Raw genomic sequence first — 24211 nt, forward strand, 5'->3', positions numbered from 1 at the left:
ACCACCACTTATAAATGAGGTGTCGCGAACTTTGGTGGAACGTGAGGTACAGTGGTTAGCGGTAGTATCTAGAATGGGCCAACGGCGACCAGGCAGTACAAACCACGATGTCCAACGGCCACTGTGCGTGCGTCGGGGGGAAAGGAGGTATCGTGCGTAGCGGGTGGTCGACACATTTAAACATCTCCACTGTCGATATGACCATCCACTCGCTGCCTGCTGTACCGCATGGTCTGTACTGTCTGTTCGCCTTTTGCGCATTCTAGCTCATACCGCTAGCCACTCTAAAACTGGCTTGGCGAACCTCCGAATTTTCGGAAACAAATTTCTCGTAAATTAGATTTCTTTCATACCCAATTTTCAAATGTCGGGGTGAAATAATTCGTACAGTAGATTGTTTTCATTTTTACAAATATAGTTTCCAATGTTTACGCAGTACAAGACCAAGCACAAAGGCTTTCTAACTCGTCTCGTTTATACCAGATACATATTCAAACCTTCCTCCACAAGGCGGCGTTAGTCCGTGCTTAAATTTCCGCGGATGCACATAATATTCATGCTTCTGTCGAACTTGGCGCCAAAAATTTGAATATCTCTAACCTAGTTGAACTCGAACCTCGGCAGGTTCGCGACATCATGGGTTATACCCCTGTCAGACGGGCTAATTTAGTGCACTTCAACCAAGTGCACTTCGCTTTTAGTATCATTTCTGTAGTGTGCCACACGGCTTCTTCCTGAGGAACACACTTGGCTTCGAGTGAGTTCAACGAACTCACTTCACTTGATCGAGTGCGTGGCATCGATAGCAGTGTTTCAACGGTAGAGCATAACAACACAGAAACCAAAAACGTGGCGTAAATTTTATTCGATAAAGAATAAGACATTTGTGAAGGAGAGGACGGAGAAGAGTGGCATTGCAAAATAATTAGTTGCGTGAACCTTGAGTTTATGCTCATCTGTACCAAGATTAGGGCCGCGGTGAATTAATAGAAGACGGCGACAAAGTCAGTCATTCGAAGGCTATCATGGTTAGCAGAGAAGGATAGAGCATACTTTTGTTTCAGCATGTAACTATTCAAGACCACACTATAATTATGATCTAATTAGGCAATGTCAAGGCCTCCTCGAAGATTTCCGTGGGACGAAGCGGAACGACAAAGTTGGATATGCCTCTTTCTTTAACTTGGCTTGCGATGATCGATCAGAATCATCCAATTGGCGTAAAAATAGTTCATCAATGTAGCGTTGTTTTAGAGCGCAGCTCCTAGGCGCCCGTTTCCGGGTTGAGCGGCGTCGGCGTCGGCGTAACCGCGCCTTGCATTATGGGATATTTCTCAAAAAGACGTCACACGTGACGTCCCGTGTGTCGTCGCGTGTGACGTCACGTGGGTAAAATTTTCCCACGTGACGTCACAAAGTATAGCAGGAAACGTTTTCGCTAAGTTTGGCGGGAAATTTTTCGCTAAATTTAGCGGGAAAATTTACCCTCGTGACATCACCTGTGACGTCACGCGACGTCCCACGTGAAACTTTTCATAATGTGTCATGTGACGTCACACGTTAATTTGGCGGAAAAATTTCCCCGCTACATTTAGCGGGAAGTTTAGCGAAAAGTTTCTGCTAAATGGGAGGGGAGCAGGAGAGGAGGACGGGAGGGTACGGAGGGGTACCCTCCACTTCGTACCCTCCCATCCTCCCCCTCAAGAGCTGGACTCCAATTCGGCATTACATAAAATTGTAAACGTCTAATTTTTTTAACGTGTCTTTGTTAAGGGCTATCGGCGGCCGAGTGGGCTAGCGCACACAGGTTGGAGTACGTGGAGAGAAAGCTCGCGCTGCAGAACCCAGTGGTCCTGAGTTCAATCTCCAGCCCTGTCCGAAGAATACACTTCCGATTAAGTAAGTTCGGGGAGCACACTACGCTGGCTCCGCCAGACCGAGTGTGTAATCTCGATAGCAGTGTTCAAGGAGTATAAATAATAGAAGAAACTAACGCTGCGTAAAAGTATTATTTCGATAGGAGGAATATTAGATGCGCACTTGTTTTCTGTTGACAAGAAAGTAGTGCATTGTAGAAAAACAAGCGACTATTCTAGTTTACATCCTTGGCCCCTTCGCCACGGCCTGCGACGGCCAGGAGGCACCTGCAAGACTCAACCAGGAATCTGAAGGTGGCAGGAGAGACGCGAAAGGCTTGCTTCAAATGGAACTCGCCCAAATAGCTTCAAGGGGCACTGACACATCAAAATCATATTTCTTTTTTATTATCCGAAACGATTGAAAACGATGCCGGGACATTACCCTCAAAATTCAAAACTTGAGAATTCAGTATTTGTGAAGTAAAAAAACAATTTCCAAATACCGAATTCGAAGTTCCCGCGCTATACGCGCCGGTGCGTTGACGTCAAATATTGCGGAGTCCTGAGAGTCCACTTTCTTTCACGACCCCCTGCTGTTGCCATGGCGACCCAAAACGAGGAGGAAAGGAGCGAGCGGCGGCGTTACGGCGGACCGGTTTTGAGCGCTGTCGTCTGTTTTCCGTTGGAGGATACAAATCCAGGAGACGGCACCACAACGGACTCCAATTTTGGGTATTTCAAAAAGAAGGGCCGTAGTGCGTTCGCAGTTGCGTTAAAAAAACATGTTTTAGGAATGCCGTTATTAAATGTTATAGAGATGTCACCTACAAAGCTTCTAAATTTCATAATTCTTGACGTCACGAATCAAAAGAAGCGAGGAGGCGAGAGGCGGGAGAATGAAACGCCAAAAATAAAAAAGCGCGCGCGCGCGGAAAATTTTTTTTTCGCGATGCGGTTTTTTTTGCGTGTCTATGACTGCAACTTGCATCGTTTTAGACAATAAAAAAATACGACCTTTGGGGTGTCAGTGCCCCTTTCAGCTTCATAGTTGGACGGAAATAAATAGATTACGTATTAACATAAACAAAACTAAGTGCATGCTGTTTCGAGCCAAAAACGTGACTGTTCATGCTAACCCAAATATCACCATAGCCGGGGAGGCAATCGAGATAGTAAAATCATTCAAGATATTAGGTGTAATTTTTTGACATAATTTATCATGGAATGAGCACATAGAATACATACATAAAAAAAAGCCAGAAAAGCTGTTGGTACTCTATCCCGGTACCGTACAGTTTTCACCTCATTTGTTAAGTTAATAATTTTTCACGCCCTCGTGCAGTCATATTTTCAATATTGTCATCTGGTATGGGGTACCACTACCATTCAAAATATAAAAAAAACTCCTAACTCTGCAAAAAAAATCTCTAAGAGTGGTTGCAAATGTGTCCTATTTTTACCATACAGATGCTCTTTTTGTCCGTTTTAATGTTGTCAGAATAACACACCTACATTACTACCGCCTTCTTGTATCTTATAAAATAGCACAAAAAATCAACATAGTTGTTTTCTACAAATAGCAAATTTAAATAAAAATACTAGTGTTTATGACACACGGCGAAGTGAAGAGTGGAGTGTACCCACCCCCCGGACAAATTATGGACTGACGTCGCTTACATACGTACTTCCATCTTTCTTGAACAAGCTGAATGTTGAAACAGATCTTAGCCATAGCTTACCATTTGAAGCTTTAATGTTGATACTGTCGAGGTTGTGAATTTCAGGCTTCGTGTTGTATGTGTACCGTGTCAATTGATATCTTATGTTACATTAGAATCTTGTTAATGCCTTTATATTTTTTTTTTTTTTTTTTACGAACTTGAAGAATGTTTTCATTTTAGAACAAAGCCCTGTACGCGCGCTGCTGTCTTGGAGCTGGGGCCTTGTCAAGCTGCACATGTTGCAGCTTTTTGCCCCAGCTACCTTCTTTCCTGTGAAAGAAAAATAAATTGATTGATTGATTCATTGATTGATTGATTGATTGATTCATTGATTGATTGATTGATTGATTGATTGAAATAGGGCAAGGTGTCTTCGAACCACCATTCGTTCCTTTGGAAAGTCCACCGTTCTTGACTGATCACGGGTAGGCTGTCGCTGTCGGTCATGAGAGTGGCTACGGTGAAGGCATTGGCCTGCAGCTGCTGATCGATGTCACTCGAAATCCTTGCCTGTGCGTCGGCATCCAGCTCCACTGCCTGCCTCTCATCTGAAAGGCGTTGGGCTCTCACCTAGAAAAGTGCCCCCCCCCCCCCCCCCCCCCCCCCCACGGGCTTCTGTTGTCGAACATCGCGGATATCGCTCTCCAGCTCGTCCTCCACACACTCCATGATGTTTCGTTGTGGTAAGTGGCGAGTGGCCGAGTGGGCTCGCGCACACCAGCTCGGAGCACGCGGAGCGAAAGCTCGCGCTGCGGAACTCAGGGATCCTGAGTTCAATCCTCACCCATGCCCGCTTCGATCTGGATGAGCATCGTACCGGCGTGCGGTTGTGTATCGCTACTGCCTGGTGCACGCTAAAGACCCCAGGCTAGCGGCTGTACTGTACTGATTAAATTTCTCAGCTGGGAGACAAGCCGCCCGTTGAGGCAGGCTAAGTTCTATAGCTGTATAAAAGCATACAAACACCCCAATTATTTTTTTCGGTGTGGCGAATGAAAGTGATGTCTAGATTTTGGATTTGCCTGGCGTGTAATGGCTGACCATAGTCATCAATTGAGATTTAAATTTCGATTAAAGCTCGTGACTTAGCGCAACGATGTGTGGTAACGTGTTTTAATAAGACGACGACGTTATTGATGAAAATATGCGTATGCACTTTAATATTTTGCGTGCCGATTACTTTACCTATCGTCATTGCCATCATTTTGGTGTGACATTAAGTTTTCCCGTGTATCACCAACACACTTGGAGTGTGTTTCGATGGGTTGAAATGCACTCGATTGAAGTGCACTGAACTAACCCGTCTGATAGGGGTATTATCCGCAAGTTCCAGCTACGGAGTCGCCGCCCTGGTGGCCACCCTCCGAAACACCACTTGAGTAATTGATTTCGCTCTGTATACGGTCGGAAGAGAGGAAAGCGGAGGAAAGCGGTGCTAATGAGCATATAAACCAACTATTAGCACAGACAAGATTAATTCTAAGCGTCGCCAGTGCGCTAAATGAAGGTCCCGTGACAACCTAAGACTCCCCACGTCGCCGTCGCATCGGAAGCTCAACAACGAGCGCTCGCTCGTCACCGGATGCCGAATTTCCGCCTGATATGCTTCGTTCCTTGTCGACATTCCTCTCGAGGGTGCGTGTGTGCTCGGTGATTCTATGCTTCTCAATGAACGGGCCTCGGACGTTAGAGCGATTGTGAAAGTGATCTTGCTGTGTGATTTCAAGTAATGGTTGAGAAGTAGCGCTAAACAAACACAAGCACGAGAGCTGGCGTGCGACGGGTGATCAACAGCTGCTTTCGTGTAACTTTTGAAGATTAGTTCTGACAGCAATGGTAGGCTGAATGTTGGCTTATTGGGCGTTTACCAAATTAAGTACACTCTGTGATATCGAAAGTTTGCAGCGGTTTTGAGCGAGCAACTGTTCATGCCAGTGATTCAAATGTCATTTGGAGCTATCGTCTTCCGGGAATGACGTTAATTACATCATGATACGCAAGGGCTCTCCGTTTAGCATGAAACATATTCCTTCTTTTCTCCCTTCGAGCTCGCAGCGCGAGATCTGTGATGTGCGCTACAACAGAGGTGCGCAAACTTTTCGGGCCCGGGAATCCTAAAAGATCTGAACGCCCTCCGGCCACCCCCACAAGCGGAGCTTATTTAACAGTTAGCGCCCCGCCCCCCTCCACCCCTCTGCCCCCCCCCCCCCCCCCAAAAAAAAAAAAAAACAATAACACAAAGGAAAATATAAAGAAACAAAAACAATTTGTACTAAATCATGGCTTCCGTCACGAAGCGACATTCGAGATCATCAGTGCCACGGGTAATCCTTGCGATTATACGACAATTCTTAGTAAAGTTCAGGATGATGCTTGCTAGACGTCTGGTCTACATGAAGACGGGACTACAGCTAGCTCAACATAATGCTTACCAACTGTGCCGGTGAGCTAGCTCATTTTGATTGTGGTCATACGTCGACCAGAAGGCAGAATTTCGGAAGCACCGTTCGACGCTATTCGCACTGCGCCTTCAGCAAAACGGTTTCCAGTCAGTCGACAGCTGCTCCCATTGCCTTTTGTGTCGTCTCCCGATCCGTGATTATTTCCGTCCTCTCATAGACGCCTCAGGGGCACTACAATTCCCTTTACATGATTTGAAGTCTCGTGGACGCTTCTTTTGGCCATTTGTCAAATCAGGGTGTCAGGAAAGGCACAACCGCTGGACATATTGTGCATTTTCTGAGCGTGGCGTGCAGTGGGTGGAAGACGGCTTGCTCGACAAACTTGGTAGTAAAACCCCTAAAGCGCTGTCAAAGCGCCAGCGGCACCTTGTCGGCTCCCTGCCGCCTTGCGAGCCCTAGACATTGCGGGCGTATAGTGCTGATTCCTTTATTCGTACGCAATCGTGGATACAAGTCGTTGCAACTAAACATAAATATTGTTGCTAATTAATCTTTCAGCCTGTACAAAGTGCGAAAACTTGTCGAGATTCTCTGCAGATACCTCTTGCATTCACCGCGGTTGTTTCTTACGCTTGGTAACCGAGTCCGTCAAGTCTTTCCAGGTAAAGTGTATTGCATGTTCTCCCAAGCTGGTCTCTTAGCGCGAATGCGTTTCAGCAAAGGAGATTATGTTTTCTCACTGCCTGTATTTCATATTCCTTGCCGCGTAACACTCGCTTTCCCGAGCGAAAATGACGAAGTCGCTTTCAAAAAGCCTGCTACAGGTCTGAATATGGTGGTCGCTTGTCGCAGGTGCGAATGAGGCTTAAAAATGGCCAGAAGGCACCACACAGTTGCCATTTCATGGAACTATGCCACTACATCACCTACCAAGTTCTACAATAAAAACAAACATAAATAAAAGTATATGTTGCACCAGAACACAGAGGGGGTGGGTATATCAATGACAAATTTTATTCCCAAGGTAGGCTATCAAGATTCTTTCATTCTTCATAATTGTGCGAGGTGCAGAATGAATTAAACTATTATTATGTACGCAAACTAGACAGATGCTGTTAAACCGCATACTCATACATGTCATACCTGGCAGTGTGCTGACGCACGCTGTACCGGCTTGGAATTGCTTTATCGCATGTTTTCCTGTGCTTTGGAAAAGGTAAATAACATTTTGCTCCCCCAGTACTATTAGTTTTGCATTTTATAAGGACGTTTAACAACAAACAGAATTTGCCTGGCTGCCAAAGAGTGAATGGTTAGAAATCAATCAAGAGTAATATGCAGTATCATAACGAGTAACAATTTCATTCCAGGACGCTGGAGAGTCAATCTAACGACCCGTGAGGCATTACAGGAAAATGATTATCCTCGCAAGAGCAAAACGAGGCGCCGTGTTGACGTTGATTAAGAGTACAACCAAGACGGCAGGCAAGCTGATGGCGACTTACCCGGCAGGAAAGCGTAAGCCTGGCTACAGGGAACGAGTACTAAACATTTCGGTTGTCTCTTGCTGCTGCAGTTTGAGCGCACTGCTTTTTTTTCTTTTTTTGAAAAGTTGCGAACGAAAGCGACGGCCGCACCCACGGTGGTCGCACCATCTTATGAATGTCAACAAATAAGTTAATGTCAACAAACTAAAATTACCATGACACGCGAAACGGCCTTAGGGCGTTTTAGTAGACCGCGTTTTCCCCTCCGCTAAGCCCTCCACAACGAAGAATCCGATTCTGCGCCGATGGCCTTGACTGTAGAGTTCCCGGGTATCATAGAGGGTTGCGGATAACGTTGCGAGACGGCGAAAACTATCTACGAAAAACTCTCTATTAAAGGGATACTACAACGAAATTTCGGCGCTCATTTTTTGGTCTATATGTGTTCAAAAGAGCAGTATCACGTGGAACATACCAATATCTTGTTAAAAAAGTCTCGAAAGGGAATTTTAAAACGAATTAAACGATTAGCAAAGAGCACCTGGTGGATGTCGCTCACGCCTCGTTTGTAATGCTCGTCTAGGAACCTTGACAGCTAGTGACGGAGGTTGTCTCGTCTCCGGCCACGACGAGAGAAGGGGGGAAGGAGGAACTCCCCTCTTCCCGAGAATGCCTTTTGTGTGTCGCAGAAGTCGCTATTGTCCCCCTAGAAGATTATAGAAGATTAACCCGTCACTCAAAATTCGTACAAAAGCAGCCGCTTCGGTGACTGGAACGACTAGGCCATCCTCTCGACGTCAGCCTCGGCGTAGCTTTACTCGTCTTGAGACGACGTACGTCACGATTGCGTTGGATGTCACGTGCTCTAAGCTGGGCCTTCTCCGAGCGCTTGCCAGGGTGGGCCGTTTATAACGAAAAATACAGCCACCAGGATCAAAATACAAACGTGCGATTGTCATTTACGGATATTGTGGATCATATTCAACCTATTTTTTAACACGACGGGAATATTTCAAATTTCGTTGAAGTATCCCTTTAACGCTCAAATTGTAACCGTGTACCTACTTGTGCAACCGCGAACCTCTATTTGAACCTTCTGACAGCAGGACATCCGCGCCGAACAGTTTTCCAGTTGTGCGAGACGACATTTTGTCCGCACGATTGGCTTGACCCCTTCCCCAGTAGCGTCACAACAGGTCTCGGTTGAGGCGGTGATCGCGTCGTACACGATAACGAGCAGACAAACTACACACATTTATTTCACTTTACTCGTCACAGACTGTGACGAGTAAAGTGATCGCCCTCCTGACCGCCATGTTGGCGCCGCGATCAGTGCGCCCCCCATATTCGCTGAAACTTGCGGATATAGTCGATAATATGGGATTATGTTGTCGTCTTTTGGGATCCACCGTATCGATCCCGACAATTTGTTGCACGTCGCTTCCGTTGGAGCCACTCCAGCGGAGCCAGCGTCGCGCCGCTCGTTGTCTTTTCGGGCAGGCTCTCACCGGCTAAGCCATTCAAGAATAGAAAGAAAAAAAAGTGAAAGGATCCCGACGGATTCCCTATGCGTGATTGCTTTCTACGGCGATAGCGAGGTAAAGAGATCGAGAGCCGTGACGGCGCGCTTGTGGCGCTGCTCCACCAACACAATGTTTACAGAAAGCCCGCTTTGCCCCCACCAGGTGTGGATGGTACGGCGCGTGCGCAGAAACCGAATTCGGGAGGAGTGAAGCATCTGCGCATGCGCAGCACCGACAGCAGCGCCACCGCAGTGGTGTGACGTCAGTGAGTTGAGTTGGCCTATACGCAGCGACTATAGGCTCGTAATCTCTATGTGACACATCTCTCTTGACAAACTGAGGACTGATATTGGCATGCGAACTTAGAATGGCGAGAGAAAGCTCGACTATTTCCGCTCTCAATGCTAGACTTCCTTTTTGTCTTCTTCTCCCCCCCCCCCCCCCCCCCCTCCCTCTTTCCCAAAGTAAACAGGAAAGCCCTTTGAGACTGCCTAGCAAAGGGCTCACTGCGGACATCTGGGTCCATGACGGAGACAGCCAATCCTATTCGGGCAGATTGACAGCGTCTTTGTATGGAATAACTTTCGGTGCGTTGACGCCCGACGGAAACTCCACATCGAAAGTCGTCACGCGGAGGGGCCCTGCAGGTCGGGCCACAGCCGCGCGCTGACGGCGGGTCGAGCAGCCGATTCGTATTCAGTTCCCAGCGCCCGGTAAAGTTTCGGCCACGGACGGATCTGATTTCAATACTCGGGCAAGGATTCGACTCTCTCCCTCTCTCCCTCCCTCTTCCTTTGTTCACCGTTGGTTCAGCTCCGCCTCGAAAAACCAGCGTGAGAAATCTTCCAGCGAAAACAGGCTCCCGGTTTTTGCGACGCGAGATCTCCGAGCTGCGGCCGAGCCTTATACAGACACAAACACGCACGCCCGCACACACAGAAACACATACATACACACACGCCCACATACTTTAGTATATATATATATATATGAGCAGTCTGTTTCTCATTTCTTTTTCCTCTCTCGTGTTTCAGTAGAAACGCGCTACTGCTGCGCCTGTGTTTTGCCTTCTATGTAATTATTTTAGTTCTTCGATACGCGGAAATTCAGCCATGCGTGATTTGTTTTTACTTTCTGCTTATAGACTCGCTTCTTTTTCCCCTCCCTTGCCGAGCTTCTGTCGAATCAGTATTATAGATTATTACGTGGCGTCTTTTTCGGAATGCGTCATTTATTCGGAAAGGCAGTTTGATTTGTAACGGGAACCCAGTTTTCCGGAACATTGGGTTGCTAAAAGTCGTTGAAAGGTTTGGTTTAATCTTTGTTTGCGTTTTTTTTTTTCGTTGCGTGCTTGGGCTTATCAACGTTCTTTTTTTTTTTTTTTTTCTTCCCGACGCTTAGGAACAACCTCATTCCCGTCGAAATTCCGAACGGTTTGCTTCTCCGCAAAACGTACGTTTACATTCGAAAATGCCATGTGCACGCATGAGCCCGTGCTTGTGAGAGCGGAACGCGTGAATTCGTCGCTGCTCTGACGCACCATCTCCCTCCGTCAATCCCCTCTTCCCAAAGGCGAGCGTACGCGTTACTCATAAAACACGTTGGTTCCGCGCAAAAATGCCCCAAGTTTAAATGCGACCTTACCCCGTAGATTGGAATATCATACCGATTTGGATTGCCGCAATACGCGGAACTGGATAAAATAAAATATTCAGAAATTACAAGCTATAAGTTTCTTGAATTCATTTAAACGCCAGAAGTACATTGAACACAGGACGCCCGTGATGTTTTTTTTTTTTTTTTATTCACTTTGTTTGCGTTTTGATATAGTATTGTTTACCGAAACATGGTTACGTGAAAATGAGGCACCGCCAAATATTTTTAACTACAGCTGTGCGAGTATAAATCGCAAGCAAAAACGAGGTGGCAGAATTTTGATTTATTTGAAAGCTTCCATTCCGTTTACTGTTGTGGAGGAACAGTCCGTAGTTAATGCAGATGTCGAGTGCTTAGTTGTTCGTACTGAAAAACAAAAATATTTCTTTAGCGGTATATAGGCCACAAGTAGGAAACAAAGTTGGTTTTCTCGACTTCTTTGACGACCTACATTGTATTTCCTTAACAAGACTACCGTTTTTTTTATTATGGGGGTTATAAACATTGACACAATAGCAAATGATACATACACAATAAATTTCAATGACCTAGTGTTGTACTACGCGAGCTCAAATGTAGGAAAGCTCCAACTAGAATAGCAATTGCTCCAGATCCTTAGATGTATGTGTGACAAATATAGATCAAACTGAGCTTTTCCCTGAACTCTTTAGTCGAGAGATACGCGACGACGTATTCATATTTTTTTTTTTTTGCTTGAGCCGTGTCTTGGTCTTGAACAACACGAACAAGTCCGAAAGTTACAGCTCTAGAAAAATAAATGCGGAAACACTTGATAGTTTTAAACAACTTGATGAAAGTGTTGACTGGTGTAGCGTTTATCTGGGCGAGTGCGCAGATGAAGTGTACAGCACATTTTAAGACTATTAAAGAACCTTTATGATTCTGCGTTCCCCGTTGTAGAAACAAGGAAGGCAAAACGAAAATTGAGAAAGTCATGGCTGAATGACGTTTGTCACAGGAAAATTCTGAAAAAAAAATCATGTACCACAGTTTTGTCGAATCCAGTGACAAAACTTTGTTATCTCAATTTAAACAGTTAAAAAATTAGCAAAGCTCTGACATTAAAAAAGCAAAGTCCGAATACTTTCTACGTAAATTTGAAGGCAACTTTAATAACCCGAAGAAACTGTGGGATATAGTATATAACTCCACAAACAAAGGCACGTACAAGGTGCTGAATATAACACTGAACGGGAAAATATGACCGGCATAGAACTTGCAAATATTATGAATGGTTATTTTATAAAGGTTCGTGCGGGCCACGACAATGGGAAGATGGCAGTGACATTTATGTTATGACTTACATGCAAAATGTACCAAATTTTAAAATTCTGTAGCCTGCGTCCCAAACTGAAGTAAATAACTTAATAACAAATATTAAGACAAATGTAGCAGCTGGAGTTGACGACATAAAACCCTTGCCAGTTAAAACGGTTTTAGCTATAATCAATACAGTTTTATCACACATTATCAAGAATATGCTGCTAACTTTGCTACTTCCAGATCAACTCAAAAACAGTGAAGGCCAGCTCGATATATAAAGGGGGGAACAAATATTATCTAAAAAAACTACCGGTCAATATCGGTTTTGCCAATATTTTCTAAAATATAGAAAGATTTGATAAACATTACATTGCAAAATATTTTTTATTAAATAAAGCCTCATCACCGAGTCCCAAAATGGCTTACAGAAAGATAAATTAAGAGAATTAGCTCTAACCGATATAAAGGACACAGTCTTAACAAACATAGAAAACATACTCTACAGTGTCTACTCACTTGGACTATTCCTTGATCTTAGTAAGGCATTTGATTCAATACAGCATGATATTTTACTTCTAAAACTACGTTCGTGCGGCGTGCGTGGAGTTGCAGCTAACCTAATTAAATCATATTTATTGAACCGGCAATATCTAGTCTGTATCAACCAAATAAGCTCCCAAAATGTGGAAGTAAGACATGGTGTGCCTCAAGGTTCAATAATAGGCCCACTTTTCCACTATTCTTTCTTATGTATATATATATATTCCAAATTCTCCACGTATAGTGTACGCTGACGACACAAACTTTTTTTTTCAGTGGAAGCGTAAAAGCAACTCTACAAGTACAAGCAAATGATAACTTACTGCAACTTTCAAAATGGCTCGAAAGAAATCAACCTCAAGTAAATGTAGATAAAACAACGTGTATTATATTTAGCCCCATCAATAAGCACAATACAAGAACATTACAACTGCAATTTAATTGTATCCCCATACCACAGGAACAAGAGCAGAAGTTTCTTGGAATCTGGTTTAATGAGCAGTTTTCCTGGAACAGCCATGTTACTAAACTAAGAGGTGATTTATCGAAGTCAATCGGTTTAATGCACAGAATATCACATTTAGTACTCAGCTGGCTCAATAACGACGTATATTACTCGTTGTTATACAGAAAACTTGGTTACGGAATTTTGATATGGGCAACAACCACTCAGACTAAGTAACAATACTCAGATTAACAATACTCCAAAAATGGGTGCTACGAATTTTCGAAAGCTATCAAAGTAACATCCGTGATTTTCCAGACTTGTTTCTTCGAACTTATGAAAACAATCTAGATACAAAAACTTTATCAAAGGAATGAAAGCCCTACGCATCCCTATGAATTTTGAGATGCCAAAAAACAAAACAAAAAAAACAACAAAAAAACGCCCAAAGTCAGGGAGAATCATGGAAAATAAAAATTAGATTATCAGGTCCCGCCACTGCTAAACACATTGGGTCACCACGCTGACTGGTCACTATCATTCCATAAATACACGACCGAAATAAAAAAGAAGTGTTTATTGAAAAAGAAATATGTCTTGGGTAAAGAAGAAAATAAAAAGAAGCAAATTTTGGTATGATTTACACTGAACAAATGAACAATGCTTTGGTGTCAGTAATAACAGATGTATATTTTATTATTTTATTATAATTTATTTTTCATTATTTTTTTTTGTGCCAATACCTCGTGTACTGACATTGTTTTTTTTTTGTTTTTTTGTGTGTGCTAACAATGAGAGAAAATTTTTATGCCTTGCTATTATACAGGCCTTGTGGACAGCAGTTTTCGTGTTCAAACAATGAGTGCAATGTTCTTTTGTTTGTTTTTCTTTCTTTTTTTTAGGCTTAATTATGAGGATTTTTTGTTTTTATAATGCTTCGTAATGATTTTGTTGTTATAAATATTTGTGCTATTCGAATAGGTGTGTCCTGTCTTGCATCCTTAAATTAAAAAAAGCTGCAATAACGTTTTCATTGTATGTCTTATGATTTCGAGTCATTTTTATCAGAGATGCGTTCATTTAAAATGCGCATGTAAGTGTCAGAGGTGGCCTTTGCTCCTCTGTGTTTTTGTTTTCTTTTCCTCTATTTTTTGTTGTATATACATTGTCTGTGCTGCTGTAAACTGCGGGGGATAGAGGCCCCTGTGAGGCAGATATGCCTTTAGTCTCCACCTGTAAGGCTTAGCCCGCGAAAATTCTAACAAACTTCAAACTTCAAGCTCCTCGGCCTCTCCATTCTTGGTGAGCCTTTCTAAATCAGACTTATAAAGAACTCTTTACAGGTAATCAAAGTACTCGTAATCGATTACTTCTTTGAATAATTTTGTAATCATTTTTTTATACATTTGTCGGAAAGTAACCACAAGAGTAATTTGATTACGTTCGGAAGTATTAAAATTACCTGTAACCGTTACTATTTTTCCCTACCATTCCTAATGGCTCCCCTTGTTTGTACAAATTTCCTACCAAGGAATCCTCGAACCAAACATTCTCCGGCAGAAGGATGCTTTACCGAAATTGGTGTATTAAAAAGATAAGTAGTTTACACTTCGGGAATTCTAATTCAATGTTGGGCAGTACGAAATACCACTTTCAGACCAGCAGAAAAATTTATCATTTTGAAATTCGGAAACAATCAGAAAGGTAACGGTTACTTTTTCAAGTAACGGCCAACTACTTTTCTTTTCTAGTAATCAAGTAATCTAAGTGAATACTTTTCAACCAAAGTAATTGTAATTCTAATCGATTACTTTTTTCGAGTAACGTGTACAAGACAGATCTGAATTTGGTGGTGATCAAAGGGTGGCTTTTTAACGACGTTTCTTGCATACCGAGATTTCGCTATCCACACACCCGCGAAACAAGCGCACATCTTCGCACCACCGCCACCCCATGCGGCGCCGGAGCTTGTCGGCATTGCGAAATCATTTTACCTGTCTTGAAATAGGCAAGAACAACACAATACCATTATAAGAGATCTGTGGAGATCAGCGCGATTGATCAGTGGATTACATGCACAGCGCCAAACACGCTTATATAGGCGAGGAACGCTTTCAGTACGACGATGCTCCATAGCGATCTTTGTGCGACTACAGCCTAAGAAACAATTACTACACTGGGTAGTCAAAATGGCGTTCTGGAGGCTTTGGCTACCCCAAAGGGCGAGTGACTAGCCTTTGGGCAATTTGTGACGACCCAAACCGCTGTGGAATGACCACTTTTATGCAGGTGACGACCAGGGGGTGGTCACTTTCGAATTTGATATTCACGTGCAAGCAGTCGTAAATGATATTAGTAACTTAGATAACTGTTAATCACGTGTTTTACCTGGGACTTTTGCGACACTTGCGAAACTCAGTAAGGCAAAAATGCTGCGATGTGAGGCAAAGGGAGGATTATAGTTTTATCACAACAATGCCCCAGCAAGTGCTGCCCTGTCAGTGCAACAATGTTTTAGCAAAAATGGCAGGACACCGCTTCTCCACTTCCCATATTCTCAAGACCTCGCTTCGTGTGACTTTTTTCTGGTTGCCCGTATGAAAATGCTTGAAACGAAATCATTTTGTGGATGTGGGAGGTCCTTCAAGTTAGATATTTAAAAAAACGAAAAACGAGGAATGATTTTGAAGCACTTGGGGGAAAAAAATTCACAACCTGCCGCTAGATCCTTAGAAGACGACGCCGGTCGGCAAACTGACTCAGGATTCAGGAAGGGTACCGCTTAGGGCTGCTACGAACGCCCCGCCCTCCTTAAATTCATTCCAGTTACTTTTGGGTACCCATATTGTTGAAAGTTTTGTTATATTGCCCAGTATCTTGCTTGGTGTAAATCATATCCCTTTTTGTGTGGTACATATTTTCAGATATTTTTAGAATGGTGAAATGACTGCACTGTTACATGTTTTGGTTACCTAATATGTTTGTAATGCATATATAACATTGTTTTTCAGTTAAATGTTCCCTGTTTTCATGTAAGTTCATTGGTTTGTTTCATATTTAAAGGTGTCAATAAGAAGGCTGCAAGGTTGTTTCTGGCTTCAGAAAGTATTATTACTATAATTATTATAGTATATAGTCCAGTGCTGGAAAAAGACTCCCTTTTAAGATTTTCATTTCCACAATATCTCAAAAGTACCCACAAGGTTGTTTTAAAAGGTTTAATTATCTTTGAATGGAAGATATTTTCAATTTAAAATTGTTTATCATGTTTGGAAAATAAAAGAATACAAACAATTGCCACTTGAACACTTTGTCCCCATTATAGCCACTTTGCGCATATGTACAGTATATTTTTGGTTGTAATGCCCTAATATTTCGAGCTTAATACACTGTTTATATGAAGTGTCCCCATCCTTGGAAGGTGCCAATCTTTCGTTGTCAACAGAAAAATAAATATATAAAATAATTTACTATACCTGGTTTCACCTCATATCCGAGCACGGCCAATGTTATGAGCCGAAGGGCCAATCAAACATCGCAAAAAGCGCAGTCATGGCGTGCTTTTTGCGCTTGAATGGACTAGTCGGCGGAGGAGCACGCACAGAGAGACACGGCGAATACCGGCTGGTCCTATCAACTGCAGAGAGCGCGCCATGACGTTGTGCCTCTTTCGCTGTTCGATTGGCCCTTCGGCTCATAACATCAGCCGCGCTCGGACCGAAGCTGAAACGAAGTATAGGAGTGTACATGTTCTTCAAATGCAGCGCATAAAAAAAAAAAAAAAAAAAAACTCGTTTATGCTAGTTTTTCTTATATATATATATATATATATATATATATATATATATATATATATATATATATATATATATATATATAATTGTACCCCAATGCTTTTTTTTTTACGGAAGTTTAATTTAGGGGCTTTTAAAGTGGAGCGAGTAGAGCGACTCATCGGTCACTCGACCAACACGGGAAAGAGTGTCGATTTTAAAAGGGTAAAAACAGCGCAAAAAGACGCGGACAGGAAAGACGTACACACACGGAGCGCTGTAGAGGAAAGCACAAACAAACGTGCCGCCATCGTTTGCCCGCTACAATTAAGTCGCGTATTCTCAAGCACTGAATTTAAGGGAAAAAGAACGAATTGAGCAGCACGATACTAAGAATTATGTTACCTGTAGCCGATTACTGAATAAGAATGCAGATATTTGTGTAACTTTTGATGATATTACACGCGCGGAACAAGCATGGGGCAACATGACTTGAATAAGCTTATTGCTGCGCGAATCTGAAAGCGAAACTGATCCGGAGCATGGCGTGCGGTGTTGCTTTAGCCGATCACTTTCATATCATGTTGCCCTTTGAAGCGTTAGATTAACAGAGGTGTCTAGCCATGCCAATTCAAATACAGAGAGCATTTGTATATTAATATTACTTGCAAATACTTTTTGTATTCATCTATTAAACAGTGGAAATCACTTGCCTAATCTTTGTCAGAATATGGTAGGGCATACATACGAATCGGATCGGTAGCGTGGTTAGACAAGAGAGTCGCGGACGTGTTGTGTTGGAGTTGTTTGTGCCTTGTACTGCTGACATGTATGTGCCTGTAACAGTATTCGGGTGTTCGGTATCTTCGTTAGCGAAGGCATTTCATTATTCTTTTAACGCCATCTAGCGGTTACTACTACACATCCTAGGTGGCGCAAGCTGCCGCTTGATTCCATAAGCTTAGTGCTGAGCAGTCCTGTAGCTATTGATTCACAAATAGCTTGCCTGCGGTCCACTGTCCTCCCTACGTCCCTGCCTCTCAGTTCGATAAGAATCGTTATAATTGCGCCGCTCAGCTACCTAAATGCTCGTTTTGAGTCGAAGAGCTGCAAAGTGCAGGCACACACGCGCACGAATGGATAACCACGTCGGTAGAGGTAAGAAGAAACAGGAAGAGATAGAAAAAAAAAAAAATAGCGGTAGCGTTGGTTCGAGTTGAACGCCTCTAGTCGGTGTCGACGAAGGTGCCCGGCGATTCATCGCCGCATACGTCAGGTATACGTTGTGTTCAATAAAGACAGCATACGCATTCCTCGCGTAACGAAGCGTTCTCCGCCGGCGCTACAAATAGTCAATCTAGCGAGATGCCGTCGGGGCAATCGCGGCGATTCCGGCACACACGCCGTCCTTACAGGATATAGGTACGGTACCGGTGTCTGGGGACGGATGTTTAGAGTGTCTTATGGCGCTTGGAAGACGTCGCATAGGCGTATGCGCTCTATTCTCTCACTCGGCCGAAAAGCCATGCTCTTCGCTAGGCCTAACCGGGGAATTCGAGCGTCGCTAACCGGCCGCCATGTTGCTTTAGGCGGTAGTCAAATTTGACTAGCTGCCTTTTGACTACATATGGGGTCGTCACTTTTACCCTAAGGGTCATTGTATTTGGGACAACTTTTTATCACCCCAACAGTAGTCACATGTGACCACCTTTATTTTTTTTTATTTTTTGTTTTGTTCGGAGTGTAGTTCAGAATGTTTTTTTTTTTTTCGAAGCTTCAAAGATTTGAATGGACCGAAACGGCAATTAACCATGGCAACTGAGACCTATCAGCCAATCCCCTTGCGAAGTTTGGTCCTCTGTATGTTAGTACCTGTGTCCGGCTAGCAGGCAGGGAAGGCAATGGCGCTACTTTTCCAGAATCCGATGACTTTAGCTAAGCCTGAAGATCTTCTCGAACGCTAACGTGACACGAGTGCCACGTCAGCGTTCGACTGGGACCTGTGTTCAGTCAGCGACCACTCGAGTCCCAGACTCACAGCCGCAAGTTGACGCAGCACTTTTGTCCCATCTCTGACCCTAGCTGCAGCCTCCATTAAGTGACGTAGAGAATCAGCACTATAGCGCTCTCTAATTATTTATAGGGGGCTTTGGCTTGGCTAAGAAAGTGTTCAGTGAGGGCTCGGAAAGGGGCGAACCTTCGAAGAAATTTAATTGTTATTCTTGGTGCTTCCCGAAGAGAATTCGTTTTTCCATGACTCGAAGAAGCTTGTACAGGAAGATAAGGAGCACCCCAGGAAATTTGTATATGTGATGATTAACGCTGAAAGCTTTACATCGAAGCAAATCTCTGTGGATGACTGCGAATGAAGGTGTCGTTTTGTTGAAAGATTAAACGCCCGCTTAGATATTCCGACACATTTCGATAAGCACTCACTCACGACGGTAATTCAAAGTAGAAATGTCAGCTTGCGGGCTCCTGCTGCTGGAGTCAAATCCCGGCCAAGGGGCCCGCAGTCCGGATAATTTTGGTGACGGAGTAACATATTTCTTATAGGCAACCTGCAATGGCTGTTTGTTTTGGCACCATCTAGCGATTGAAGCAAGAAATATTGGGTACCCCTGGGGAGTGGCGGCTGCATTGTTCAAACGTGAGTTTTTACTCTGGGGGCGCCGCTCAGCCTAGTGTCTGAAGCAAGAAATACTGGCTATCCCAGGACGGCGTGATCGCGTAACATGCCAGTACAGCGGAAGCTACGGCCCTGGCGGGCCGATGGGCACGTGACTGCGTATCACCGGAGCGCACCTCTACTCCGCAGAAGTATCAGGCTTTTCGCTGCCTCATGCTCAAATATGTGTGCGTTGCGCTCGTATACGTCGCGCATTTTGAAGCCTTCGGCACACAATGTGGGGCTTATCGTTCACCCTTTGCCAAGTTACAATGAGACAGGGTATAACCGTGGGCTCTCACTCTGCCAACGCCGCCTGGCTGTTGCCTCGCGACTCCAGCAAAACGGACGCCACCAAGCGGGAAAACCGGGAACCAGCCGGTCCAGGTCGCTCCGCGCCCCTCCGCGTCTCTGGTGGCTTTAGCGGACACGTGTTGTCGGCGCGGTGGCGAACAATGTAATTTGACGAAGGTCCGAAAATTTCTAAAGTTTGCCTGAGTGTTCATTAGTGTGGTGAAGCCTCAGTAGATTGTTTTCGTCCATCATGTGTTTGAAAGCCCGTTTACTCCACAACACACGGTCGCGTGCTTTCGATTTCTGGGATGGGGAGGAATCACAGAAAAACGTTTTGATTTCTCGTCTCTCTAATCATATTCGAAGTGACGACTAGTTGGTAACTGATGAGTGGTTTCTTTATAAGAATGTAGAACAGTGGACTGAGGACGACAGACGAGGCATTTCACTGGAGGAAACACCAATGTTGATGTCAAGTGAATGGGAATGTCCGATAGATGCTTTTCTTGAGTTTGGTTGTGTTCGGTTAGCTTCAAGTTTGAGCCACCCACGTCGGTCGGTGCGTTGGCTATTCATTTTGGCTGCTTTTCGCCGAAAAAGCCTCTGGACCACACCGAAGGAGTTGGGCTGATTTCGCAATTACTTGATTCGGGAAAGCCTGCTCGCTGCAAATGATGAATGAGAAAAATTATCTGTTTTCTAAAGGTGGGGGACGAGTCTCGCAACGTTAGAAGCTGTCACGGCATTTTGATCTATCGCACCTCCAATATTTACATTATACCCTCGTTGAAGCCAGCAGCAATATACGTCTACATTGCTCAGGTTGACCGGCCACAAAAAAATACTCATTTTTTCCGTTCAGGATTCGAAGCGAAGTTCAATACAGGGAGGTTCTGCGTAAATCTCCGATGAAGACTCTCTTCAGTTTGTCTCCGTGCTGCCGGCTAGAACCATTTGGCTAAGTTTAAGTAGTATCTCTCTGTCTGTCAAATATACTTTTATTCAGCAGTTCACCTAATAGCTAGTCAACTAAGCTCATATTTCAACCCGAACAATATACTAATATCGCTTTAGTGGGACAGAGCACGTAATATAATACATAACCCGCTCGTCAAGATGACTCCTCGATTGCTACTAAAACCTGAATTGAAATACGAGTATCAGCTGCTTAGTGGGGCGCCGGCGGGTTAACATAGTCCTTGGCTCAAGAAGCGCTTGCTTAAAGGCCGACGACCAGACTTCAGATTCTGCAAGGCAGAAGATCCTCATCACCATGGGGGAGAAGGAAACCGGCAACGATAGACATGGTAGAAGGGGGGATAGTCGGACGCGGGAAAAAAGTGGAAAGCGCGAACTGGTCGTCGGGCTTTAATTTGCGTAATTTTCCTGCAGCCTGCGTTGGTGGTCGAGCAGACGACTGGAGCTGTTTCTTAAACGCGGGTACGCACAAAAGGTCGATTACGCGGACAGATAAGTCGCATGGTCGAGGCATGCGACTTAGCTGAAAATTACTCTCGGTGGAACGATTCTGTAATCATCGCCGCTTTCCTTAGATGCTCAAAACGGATTAGTATATTACCGTCTTTCCGGAGCCCATAGTTTCGGTTTTGAACGAAATCTTCAAAACGAAAGTTTGACATGAAAAGAACAAAAAACACCGGGAAAACAAAACTACGCTTTGCGAGTTTATGTGCACCAGCTACACTTAACCGTTTCAGTTGAAATACCTATAAAATTGGGCATTAAACAAAAGGAAATCTGTTAAATTGAACGCCCCACCTGTTCAGGCGGCCCGGCCGAGCCGACGCGACCTGGACTCAGCCGCCATGTTTGTTTGCTGGTGGCGCCCCCTATAGGTCGCTGGAGTCGCGAATAGACCGTTCCATTAGGGTCATAGCAGAGAGGGTAAAAAGAGAAAAAAATGCCCTCCCCCTCTCGCCCGAATGTCGTCTGCTCCGCCGAGTGGGCAGTACCTAGCATCCGGCTGGCGTACACACACTGTTTAAAACTGCGTCATTTTGGGAATTTCAAGCGCAGACGAGCAGATTTTGGTATGCCAGTTATCGTGTATTACCATGCTAGATAAAAAAGACTAACAGAGTCCAATTGTGCTGTTATCTGCGTGCAAATAAAAAAAAACAATAGCGAAAACTGTGTCAGACTGGCCGGTCTCTCCGGCGAAAAGTGAATCCGGTGGCTGTACCTTTTTTACTATACAAAGTTCGTACTGGTGTAGGCCTTTAGCGACCCTGAGTGGATGTCTGAAATAATAAATAAAAACGTGCTCTCCTGCCGCAATACACGCAGTAGTTGAGGGTAGTACTGCCGGCTGACTCAACTGCTATTTAAGTAACGGAAAAATATATGTCAGTTGATCATTTACCGAAGTAAAACAACAGAGAGCTCTAGGCTGATTTTAAAGTAGCCATAACTATTCTAAGAACGCGAACCACTTCACAACGGCAGCCACGAGCGAGAGTTCGATGTTCCGTACAGCCCGCCGATACAGCCCAAAGATGGAGAATGGCCACCTTTTGGTTTGTAGTCTGCTAGCGGAGTCGGGCGCGTGCCCTCTCTCTCGTTTTACCCCGCCGAACCAACCGAACCGACCGAACCCACTGAATTTCCCGGACGTATGGAGAGGGCGCTGCTGTCGAACAAAATGGTGCCGCTATGTGCCGCCCAGAGAGCGCTAAATGGAATGGTCTATACACTTGACTATTTTAACGCACGAAGGCTACCTTAATAAAAACAGTACGATGGCATGTTTTTCAACACACTTGAGAACTCTCGTATTGGAGGGTATTCGCACAAATTGAGTTAAAAAGTCATATACTTAATTTGTAGTGATTTGCTAATTTGGCACATCGCAAAATCAATGTTGACTTGCTCAATAGGACCGCGAACAATACCGTGTGCTTCGACACGGCTAGCGTGCACCACTAGCTTTAGCACAAGCTAGCAGTGGCGTAGCCAGTACTTTTTTTTCGGGGTGGGAGGGGGGGGGGGGGGGTGAGGTAGCTGAGATGCCCATGACTTGGGGTGTGGAGAGGGGGAGGGGGGCTCAAAATACCTGTGTATATTATAGGGTCTGCTTGGATTTCGGAGGGGGGGGGGGGGGGGGGGGGCTAAAGCCCCATAACCCCCCCCCCCCTCCACGGCTATTCCCCTGCACGCTCGCTCAAACACCTCTTAAGTGTGGTGTGCAACATGAACGAGTGGCAGCGACACAACCGGAACGCGACCTAAAATATCCTGTGCTCGCTAGGCACACTGTTGGAAACTGGGGTGCTATACGCCTATTCTCCTGCTTCTTTTTTTTTTTATGTTTTGCGTTTGCATATTTGCAGTGTATTGAGCTACGACGACAGCAGTGTGTTTCGAGTGTGCATTAGCATACTCGGAGCACACTGCCGCCGTAGCTCAGTCAGTGATAGGGGCTCGTGCTGAAAGACTTTTACTCGCTACAGAAAAAAAAAAAAGAAAGCGTCGCGACGCAAAATGGTTTTATGTCACCACCATATGACAGACGAGTACACATGAAGGCAACCTAGCCTGAGTCACCTAAGAAAAGGACCGTGCGTACTATCAGAAGGCAAAACGAAAAGATCCGTTCTAAAAGAGCCGACAAACAGAACCATCAGCCGTCAATGTCAAATGCGAGCTAGGGAGAAAAAATACAAAAAAAAAAAAAAAGCTCCAGCTTGAGGCATTTCGTGCTGGTGTCGCCATCTCGTTGAACTTACTGAAAATAAAAGCAACCACAACTGTCCCGGCAAGTGCATTTACGCAAGGACGCAAATCGTGCGACATCTAACGTTACCTTCCCGTCATGTTCTTAAAATTAAGGTAGAAGACAACTCAAATGAGTGCAATAAAATGTGTAATTACTTTTATTTTCTACTTAATTATAATTTCAGCGTTTGCCCCCATATGCGCTAAAAGTAGACCATTCCATCTGTCATAATTCTGGATTCTATTGAAGATCTCCCGTGCTCTCGAAGGAAACTCTAAAGCCGGGGTCACATAGCTTATTCGCGGCGAGAAGTTTGGCTATCGCCGCGTGGTGGAATTTTTTCACAACCCCAGAGTGAGGATACTTGAATTTTTCGCTGCTGGTGCAAGCATGTGCACGTGTAATGCCAAGCTTCCGTGCACTATATACCACACATAGTGAGGAAAACAGAAGCGCCCCTAACGAGCTTCTCACCACGAAAAACGAATACATCGTACAAAATACAGTCTGCATACAGATTCGAACGCGAGTCACCGCGAGATCCGTGCTTTGAATGCTGCATGGCAATGAGCTCAAGAAGAAACTTGGCACGCGGCATTCGAACCACGGATATTGTGGTGACTCGAGTTTGCAGACTATCTTTTGTATGATGTATTAGCATTGTGACCCCTTGCTTAATGCTTGCACTAACCTCAGTCATGCATTATAAAGACCCTCACCTCACTTCCGAGAATCTGCGAGAATCTTAACCATACCTTCTCAAAAAAAAAAAAAAAAAAAAAAGCTTGTATGTTTTACCCTTAATGTGCGAGGAAACGAAAGC

The sequence above is a fragment of the Ixodes scapularis genome, unplaced genomic scaffold (assembly GCF_016920785.2).
Source record: "Ixodes scapularis isolate PalLabHiFi unplaced genomic scaffold, ASM1692078v2 PGA_scaffold9__187_contigs__length_104089568, whole genome shotgun sequence".
NCBI lineage: Eukaryota > Metazoa > Arthropoda > Arachnida > Ixodida > Ixodidae > Ixodes > Ixodes scapularis.